The sequence below is a fragment of the Microtus ochrogaster genome, chromosome X (genome assembly GCF_000317375.1).
Source record: "Microtus ochrogaster isolate Prairie Vole_2 chromosome X, MicOch1.0, whole genome shotgun sequence".
In the NCBI taxonomy this organism is placed as follows: Eukaryota; Metazoa; Chordata; class Mammalia; order Rodentia; family Cricetidae; genus Microtus; species Microtus ochrogaster.
The window spans coordinates 1042574-1051838 of record NC_022026.1 but is presented as its reverse complement, the minus strand read 5'-3'; the positions used below and the strand labels follow the sequence as shown (position 1 = coordinate 1051838).

General features: G+C 38.5%; 1 pseudogene; it reads left to right on the top strand.

The window, feature by feature from the left end:
• The first annotated feature begins 7079 nt into the window (after positions 1-7079).
• LOC102002769 lies at positions 7080-7453 on the top strand (annotated as a pseudogene).
• Positions 7454-9265: the final 1812 nt, after the last annotated feature.

The window sequence follows — 9265 nt, the reverse complement described above, 5'->3', positions numbered from 1 at the left end:
CTTCCTATCTTAATATCACACCCCAGCTATCCCATCGCACAAAGCCAGCTCCAGACCAGTGAATAAACATGTCTCAAAAAACAAGGTAGATGATTCCTAAAGAATGACAACTGAACTTGACCTCTGTCTCCACGCACACACTCACACACAAATGCACAAAGGCACAAAAAAGTGCACACACACATAAATGCACACTACACACACACACACATGTGCATGCTCCCATTCATGTGTTAACATGCACACACTCTCACAAACACACAAATACAGACACATTCACCAGAAAAAAAAAGACAAAAAGATGAAATTAGTTTTAGTGATTCAATTATCATAATTGTATGTCTTCTCCATCCGCTTTATTATTTGTCTCCTCTACCCTACAATTCCATAATTTCATTCTGTGGACCTAAGACTATTTTTCTTCTTTCTTCAAGATATACCCATTTTGTTTTTCAATGTCTTCCTAACACTTCATGAAGTCTACTACTTGATACCTTCACCTATTAACAGGCATCACACTACCCTAGCCTATACTGACAATACCCTATCCAAACAATACAGCCTGACATTTGAGTCAGGAGACCATGAGAAGCAAATAACTGGCAACCACATGGTGGCAGCAGACTCAAATTCAAAGAGGAAAGACTTTTTTTCTAAATGAGAAGGAAGTCAAAAAACTAAAGTTAGAAAATGCAAAATTTGCAAAGTTAAAGTTAGAAAATGGTAGCCCTGTCACATCTGCTCAGTTGACCCTAGAAAGACCGGACTGATTGAGTTGCTATCTATTTTTAAAAAGAAGAGAAGCAGGAAAGGTGTAAGTAGAGAAAGAGAAAGAGGAGAGAGGAGGAGGAAGAATAGAGGAGATGGGAAGAAGAGAGAGAAGAAATAGAAGTCAGTCTTGCAAGTTATGGGGTCAGGGAGTGAGTGCATATTCACTCAGGGTTAGACCTAAAAGACAGAATCCTGAGCTGAGTAGTTTAACACCTAAAGTAGCAAACCTAGAAAACACCATATTGAATGAGGTAACCCAGACCCAGAAAGACAAATGTAATATGTACTCACTCATAAGTGGCTTTTAGACATAAAGAAAAGAAAAACTTGCCTATAATTCATAATCCCAGAGAACCTAGAGAACAAAGAGGACCCTAACTAAGAGAGACATATATGGATCTAATCTACATGGGAAGTAGAAAAAGATAAGATCTCCTAAGTAAATTGGGAGCATGGGGATTATGGGAGAGGATAGAAAAGAAGGGGGAGGAAAGGAGGGGAGTGGAGAAAAAATACATAGCTCAATAAAAACAATTTTTAAAAAAGTAGCAAACCTGTCTAGTGTCCATTTCCCCCTATGGAAAACTAAATTATTTGAATCATCAAGTAATTCAGAATGATGAGCCTAATAAAAATGTATCTATAGGCAGTTTTATTTCTAAACCAGTAATATTAATATAATAAGATACTTATGAGAACAAAAACAGTATCAAATGTCCAATGACACTCCACTTACACTGAAGGCAATCAGTAGGTTCAGATGACTCCCCAAGGCTATGGAATTCTGTAAACTCTTGGACACTTGTTCTAGTTGTTTAACAGACAGGATATAATTATTAGCAACCCAGAAATAAAAAAGACTCAGCCAGACATCTTGAGAAATGTGAGGCTTAAAATCATTTTCGAATTGACCTCTTAGTCAATGATGTCCAACTGATTAAGGAATGCCTATATCTTGCATCCTAGATGTCCAAAAAACAAACAGCTTCTTCCTCTCACATCAGTGCTTCTCTATTTCTCAGAGACTGCATCTCTAGTTGGCATTTAGCATAAGAAATGCAAGGCAAAAAATTCAATGGCAAGCACTAATGGAGTGTGTTATCTCTGCTGGTCACCCCCAAAATACATTTCAAGCCCCAACTGTCTACCCCCCTCTTTTTCCAGATGATACTGGGCAAACAAAAATTACTAGCAAGATTCTTGGTCTCAATGCCAATAAAGTAGTTGAAAGGAAAAAAATTAGCATATAATGCAATTAGATAAAAAAGACTGTGTTTGGAGCTGGATTATTCAGAGGTTAGATACTGTGGTGTTAAGAGGTGCATCAATGTGACTGAAATAGTTATAAAGAGCTGTGGGTGACCTGGGATTTACCCTTTTGTCAATTAACAAGCTATGTTAGCATAGTTTTATGGATATGGGTGAAAATATGAGATTAGAGATGAAAGCTAATTTATTATTCAAAGTAATAACAATAACCAGAGTGTCTATGCTTTCACAGCCATTTCGAATTCCAGATTTTCACAGAATTACTCATAAAGGTAAGCCAAAAGCCACCTGCACATGGAGTGAGCTGCATTATAGTAGTCTAAACTAAGTGAACTCAAACTTACAGAATCTACTATATTGGGCAATAAACATGCTTTGCACAGCAGGTAAATACCATCAAACAATCCTATACAAACATCACAGAAAAAGTAGACAGGAAGAGCAAGCAGTCACTGTCTGCTTCTAAGACATTCAAAGATATCACTTGGATTCAGGCAAGGTTTTGTTGAGCCATGATTTTAGTAGGGAGATACCATTCACAACAGAAATGCCTCATGCAAATTCTTCTCGATTATAAAGTACACTTCTTTTTTTTAATGGTGTTTTGGTTTTATTATTGCTCTAGAGAGCAGGTTGCTGAAGGACAGCTGTAGAGAAGCTCCTAGTCCATACATAAACATTGTGCACGTCAGAACTTTATTTAGATAAGCAGATCTCTGAGACTCAAGTTCTAACTTCCTAAAGTACACTTCTTTAAATGGGTTATTTCCTAAGATGGCAAACAAAATACAGTCATGAGGTGTTTGATGTCTTTGATGTCAGGGATACATTCTGAGAAATGTGTCATTAGGTGATTTCATTGTTGTACCAAGATCATAGTATGTGCTTACATAAACCTGAAAGGTATAGGTGAATCATTCAACTTAGCCTCCTAATACAACCAAGAGCTTCCATAAGTGTGAGGTGTTTGAAGCTAATGCTGGATTTGATATCATTATCAAATGTTCTGAACTGTGTGTATGGTTTTGTAGGACTGGCAGTGCTGTGGGTTTTTTTTATTGCACTATCACCACAAATATGAAAGTGATGAATTGTGCTTTGACATTACGATAGCTCCATTGTAATCTTACGAGACCACTGTCATATATATGCAGTCTCTTCTTGACTGAGACTTTGCTATGTGACACATTACCGCACTATAAGGCTCAGCACTTCAGGGCCTTGGTGCAGCTTGTTCGCTTTACAGAAATGTAAACTGAGTCCTAGAAACGCTCAACTGATCTTAACTGTATTGTGATATACAACTGGCAATTTACTTATGTCTAATTAGCCTGGTGCATTCTGGGTCCACTGAGAAAGGTCTTATTTTCATAGCAGGATGCTGATCAGAAACCTCATTAGAAGCCAAATAATTATCTTCACCCAGTTTTCACTAATGTATTAACATCATGGAGCTCATTAAATGAACTGATGCACTGGAGTTTCTTTTTTCATTGAATCAAATCTGGCTACAATAAAAAGGGTTACCATTAACAAATACTTAATGCCTGGCATTGTCAGAGGCTCCCTGGATATATCATTTCACACAAGAAAGGAAACTGCACGGTCAGAAAATAGTGCTGGTTAAACAAGCCGCACTGCTAGCATACTTACCCAGAGCTCAGTTTACAGCCATCATCAACTGAAAATGAACTAGTTGCTGGAGTTATCTGGGGTTTCACTAACCTGCTTGTACCTTGCTAACTCCCCTGGATTCATACTGCCCATAAATATACATACATTGTTTAATAGATTCAGTCTCTCTCGTCTTCCATACCAGCAGAAATGTGGCATTAGGTAAGGGAGAAATGCAAGCACCGTCAACAGTGTTTAAACAGAATCCAAAGCAGAGTTACAGAGACCTTCTTCCATTCACAGGGAATCTAGATAAGAATAGTAATCCCACAGCAAGAAGGTTAATTGGGTTGAAACATAATTTCTGATTGAGTTTCATTAAATCTAGCTCAGGAAGTCAGAAGCAAGTGTTGAACAAATGGGAAAAAAAATCTACTTGTGTGTTTCTGATTATATATGCAAATCCATACAAGCCACAGGATGAGGATATATAATGATTTTCAAAATTAGGAGCGTAATGGAATATAAAACTCAATAAGGAATGAAGTGTGTACCTCCACCTCCACCCCCTAGATTTCTAGTGTCATAAGTTTGATTAAAAATTAGTGGCACCTGTTACTAGCTTAAGAAAAATTAGCTCGGTCTAGATTTGCACAATGCCTTAACAGAAGACTCATTTTTGAGAGCAAGAGGGTTGAAAATTGCATTTCACAAGACAGAGCAAACCTAAAATATCTGTATTCAGTGGTAGACTATATGTAACAAGGAACTTTAGGAACTGTAGTATAGTCAGAAAGCAGGAAGCAACATAGCCAAGAGGACTTGGAATCTTAGACTTTAATGACTTGTTTAAAGGAATAAGTGTGATTGTTTGTTTCAGTTTTTACCCTGGGTTTATTGAGGTATTGGCAGATAGATAGATGATAGATAGATAGATAGATAGATAGATAGATAGATAGATAGATAGATAGATAGATGGATGGATGGATGGATGCATGGTAGATAGGTAGATAGATAGATAGATAGATAGATAGATAGATAGATAGATAGATAGATAGATAGTGTTAATTAGCTACAATCAAGCTAATTAACACATCCATTAACTCACAGTTACACTTATCTGTCTGGTAAAATGTGAGAACCATTCTCTCAAGAGATTTTAAATACATAACACAATATTAATTCATTGCCATGCTGTATAATAGCTCTCCAGAACACATTGATTATACAACTATGAGTATGTAATTTTAGCCCAACGTCTTCCCTTTTCCCACATCCCCTGGCATTTCTCTTACCCATTCTACTCTCTGTTAATCTGAGTTTGACTTTAGAGTTCTATATAAATGTGAGATCATGCAGTGGTTATCTCTTTGTCTCGTTTACTGTACTAACCATAATATAGGAAGGTCAAATCTGAGACAATACGCATGGTTTGTATGTTTAAAAGAAGAGGTTTCTCCTCGGTACGGAAATAACTTCTAAATAATTAAATCTACCTAAAAAATGGAAATGCCAACTGTCCTACTTTGTTTTCTGTTGCTGCAATAAACACTGTGACAAAAAGCGACTTGAGAAAGGAAAGGATTTGTCTCACTCACACTTCCACATCACAGTCCATCATTGAGGGAACTCAATCAGGAGCCTGGAGGCAGGGACTGATCAGAGACCATAGCTGAACTCTTTTTACTTGCTTGCTTCCTGGCTTATGTTTTGATACACTTCCTATGCAGCCCAGGTGGACCTACCTAGAGATGATATCTTTCACAGTGGGCTGGGTCCTTCTACATCCATCAGCAATCAAGGAAATGCCCCACATGGGGGCTGGATAGGGCTCAAGCAGTTAAGAACCTAGACTGCCCTTGCAAAGGACCTGGGTTCAGTTGCCAGCACCCATATGGCAGTCTGTACTGTAACTCCAGTTCTGGTAGGTTGGCAGTCTCTTCTGGCCTTTATAAGCACTGCACTGATATTGTGCAGGCATACATCCAGGCAAACCACCCACACACAAGTATTTTTTAAAGGCCATCTGATGGGAAAAATTCTTCAGTTAAGGTTTTGACAACTGAAGCTAACTATGACACTAATCAAGTAAAGCAGAATGAATTTTCCAAACAGAAGTTATGGGATTTAGCACATTCACAGATCTGGAAAATTGGAACATTCCACATGCATTCTTCTCATGCTTCTACAAGGGCCCCAAACCATCTGGCTGTGAAGTGTCTGGACCTCTGGATTTATTAAGTTAAGAGTAACAGATCTCTGAGCTTAAGTCAGCATACTGAAAATATATCTACTTTTGACTTAGAAACTTCTTTTATAAAGGCACAGAAAAGTGGAGGAAAGATTCTTCTAATACCATGCAAGCTTTCAATTAAGTATGAATTTTGGACTCTGTAAATTGAGGATGCCCAAAAGGGTTGCAGGACAAACATATGTGGATGATTTGTAATGTTATTCAGCTGACTGAAGTTATTCTTGACTTTAATTTTACACACTCTAGAATCCTCTCAAAAAACATTTTCAAACTCTCTTTGTGCCAAGCTGATTGCCAATAGTTTTACTCTTTTATGCTTCTAGCATCTCCTCTCAGCTCACGGACAGCCAAGCTGAGTTGTTGTCCAATTTATAACATCAATTCTTTATGCTCTACAGGCAAGACTCCCTGGCACATGTAGTGCAATGTTCTTTGTAACTGTTGCTGATCTGGGACTCTTTCCCATATCTTTCTTCTAGTGGACTGGACCACACAGAATAGTATAAGCATTCCTTCTACTTCGAAGAACCTCACTGCAAGTGTAATAGTTCTAACATAGTTTCTGTACCACTGGAAACCAAGGTGGTAGATCTCTTTGTCTTGCTACACTTTCTACCCACTTAGTTATGCAAAGGCACTCTGTGTTGGCTCAGAAACTATAACAGGGTGAGTAGGAGAAACTGAGGTGCAACTATGGCTGCTCTTTACTCTCAGTTCTTCTAAAATTGTAGGCATTGAAGAAAGGGCATTTCCTATTTCATATTCTGTATCACCAAGACTGGATCATTATATACTAAATGAGGATATTAGATAATTTAGGGGAAATCCTCTTGATAATGTCTAGTTCTCAAACTACTTTTCTGAATACCATTCTATTTTGGGTGTTAAAAACAATATTATTTACTTTTATTTTCATACTCAGTCATATTTATTCAGTAATAAATGGACATCTTAAACAAATTTTAAACAGCCAAGTATGTTCAAATGCATATGTAATGTTTTCTTTTTTTTCTTTTATTGAAAAGATTATTTTTTTACATAATATATCCTAATTATGGTTTTCCCTCCCTCTACTCCTCTCAGTTAGCCCCTACTCCCCTAGCCATTTGGATCCACTTCCTTTCTTTCTCTCATTAGAAAACAGGCTTCTTAAGACCCACAGCCACTCTCTTCCGGTCTCTTTGGCCTCGGCGGCAGAAGCAAGATGACGAAAGGAACGTCATCCTTCGGAAAGCGTCGCAACAAGACGCACACGTTGTGCCGCCGCTGTGGCTCTAAGGCCTACCACCTTCAGAAGTCTACCTGTGGCAAATGCGGCTATCCTGCCAAGTGCAAGAGAAAGTATAACTGGAGTGCCAAGGCTAAGAGACGAAACACTACCGGGACTGGGCGAATGAGGCACCTAAAAATTGTCTACCGAAGATTCAGGCATGGATTCCGTGAAGGGACAACCCCTAAACCCAAGAGGGCAGCTGTTGCAGCATCCAGTTCATCTTGAGGATTTCAATCTGTCATAAAATAAATGTTCTGGTTTCCAAAAAAAAAGACCCACAGCCAACCATTAGGTACAGTTTGGGAATCCTGCAGAAGAGGGGGGGAAACAATTGTGGGATCCAGAAAGGGTCAAGGACAACACAAGAAAACCCACAAAATCAGCTAGCCTGGGCTTATAGGAGTTCAGAGACTGAACTGATACCCAGGGAGCCTGCCTGGAACTTATCTAGGCACTCCACATATAAGTTACAGGTGTATAGCTTAGTCTTCTTGTAGGACTCCTAACAGTGGGAGCAGGGGCTGTCTCTGACTCTTCTGCCTGCTTTGGGGACCCTTGTACTCATAATGGGTTGCGTTCTCTAGCCTTAATATGCGGGGAGGTGTTTAGTCTTACTGCAACTTGATATGTTGTATTTTGCTGATGCCTGTCCTTTTCTTAACAGAAACAGAGGTAGAGTGGATTAGGGGTTGGGAACAGAGAAATATGGCAGAAAGAAATTGGGAGGGAAAGAAGGAAGGGAAAACATCAGCCTGAGTGTAAAATTAATTAACTAATTAGAAAAACAGGCATCTAAGGGGTAATAATAAAACAAGATGAAATGAAGCAAAGGAAAAAAAAACAAAGAGAAGGAAATGATCACAGGAATAGATACAGAGACCCATTTCTTCACACACTGAGGAATCTCATTAAAAATCACTAAGCTGGAATACATAAAAGTAAAGTAAAATAAAAATAAGACAAGATAATCAAAGAGGTTAGAGGTCCTGACACTACATTATGAGACAAGGATCCTCCAGAGATGTCATTGAGTTCATTTTCTGTTTACCGTCTACTGTTGGGCATGCAGCCTACTCTTAAGAGCAGTTTGCTTCCCTGGTGAGACTCCTTTAGAGAAAACTAAATTTTCATTTTCAGATAGTTATCAATTGAAGATTGTTTCTTGGTTACGGATGGAGCCATATTTCCACTTCTCCTTTCATCAATAGATGAATCCTTGCATCCATTTGGTGCAGACCTGTGCAGACCTAGTGCATGAAGCCCCGGTCTCTATGAGTTCACATGTACATCAATCTTGTTGATTTAGATCCCTTGTTTTCTTGGTGTCCTCCATCTCCTATGGCTCATCCATTCTTTCTGCATTCTCTTCCACAGGGTTTCCAGAGCTCCATGAGAAAGGATTGGATAGATTTTCCTTTTATGGCTCAGTTTTCCAATGTCTAATTCTGTGCATGATGTCTGACTATGAGTCTCTGTATTTGTTACCATCTGCTGCAGGAAAACAACTTTCTCATCACATGTATTAATTGTGTATTTTTATGTACTGTATCCATGCATAACTCAAGATGTTTTTCTGAAGTATTTGAGAGAAATGCAATTCAAACTCTTCAAGAAACACAGATGCTCATAAACTTGAACATTTACAAGATAGCCTGCCTCAGACACAGGTAGACCCGAGAGCATGCTCTGTTCCTCTCAACACTCTTCTGGGCAGTGGGATCACTTTTTGACAGATTCTTTCAATGTACAAGGGAAAATGACTATCCATATGCTTCCAATTTAGACACAAACAGAAAAAATAAAAGTTTATGTTCCTCCCAGTTTCCAAAAATCAATGTAGACAAGGCAACTGTTTGGCACTCTTTAGAGTTAGTGCCTACCTCTGTACCAACAAGTATTGTCAGTAGATAGATATTATAAAACATCCATACTAGAGCACATACACACATAGATACATACATATATTAACACTAGAGCAGGACTGGAAGCCCATGATGAATACCTCCACCAAGATCACACAAAATAAGAGAATATTCTCTCTCTCTCTCTCTCTCTCTCTCTCTCTCTCTCTCTCTCTCTCTCTC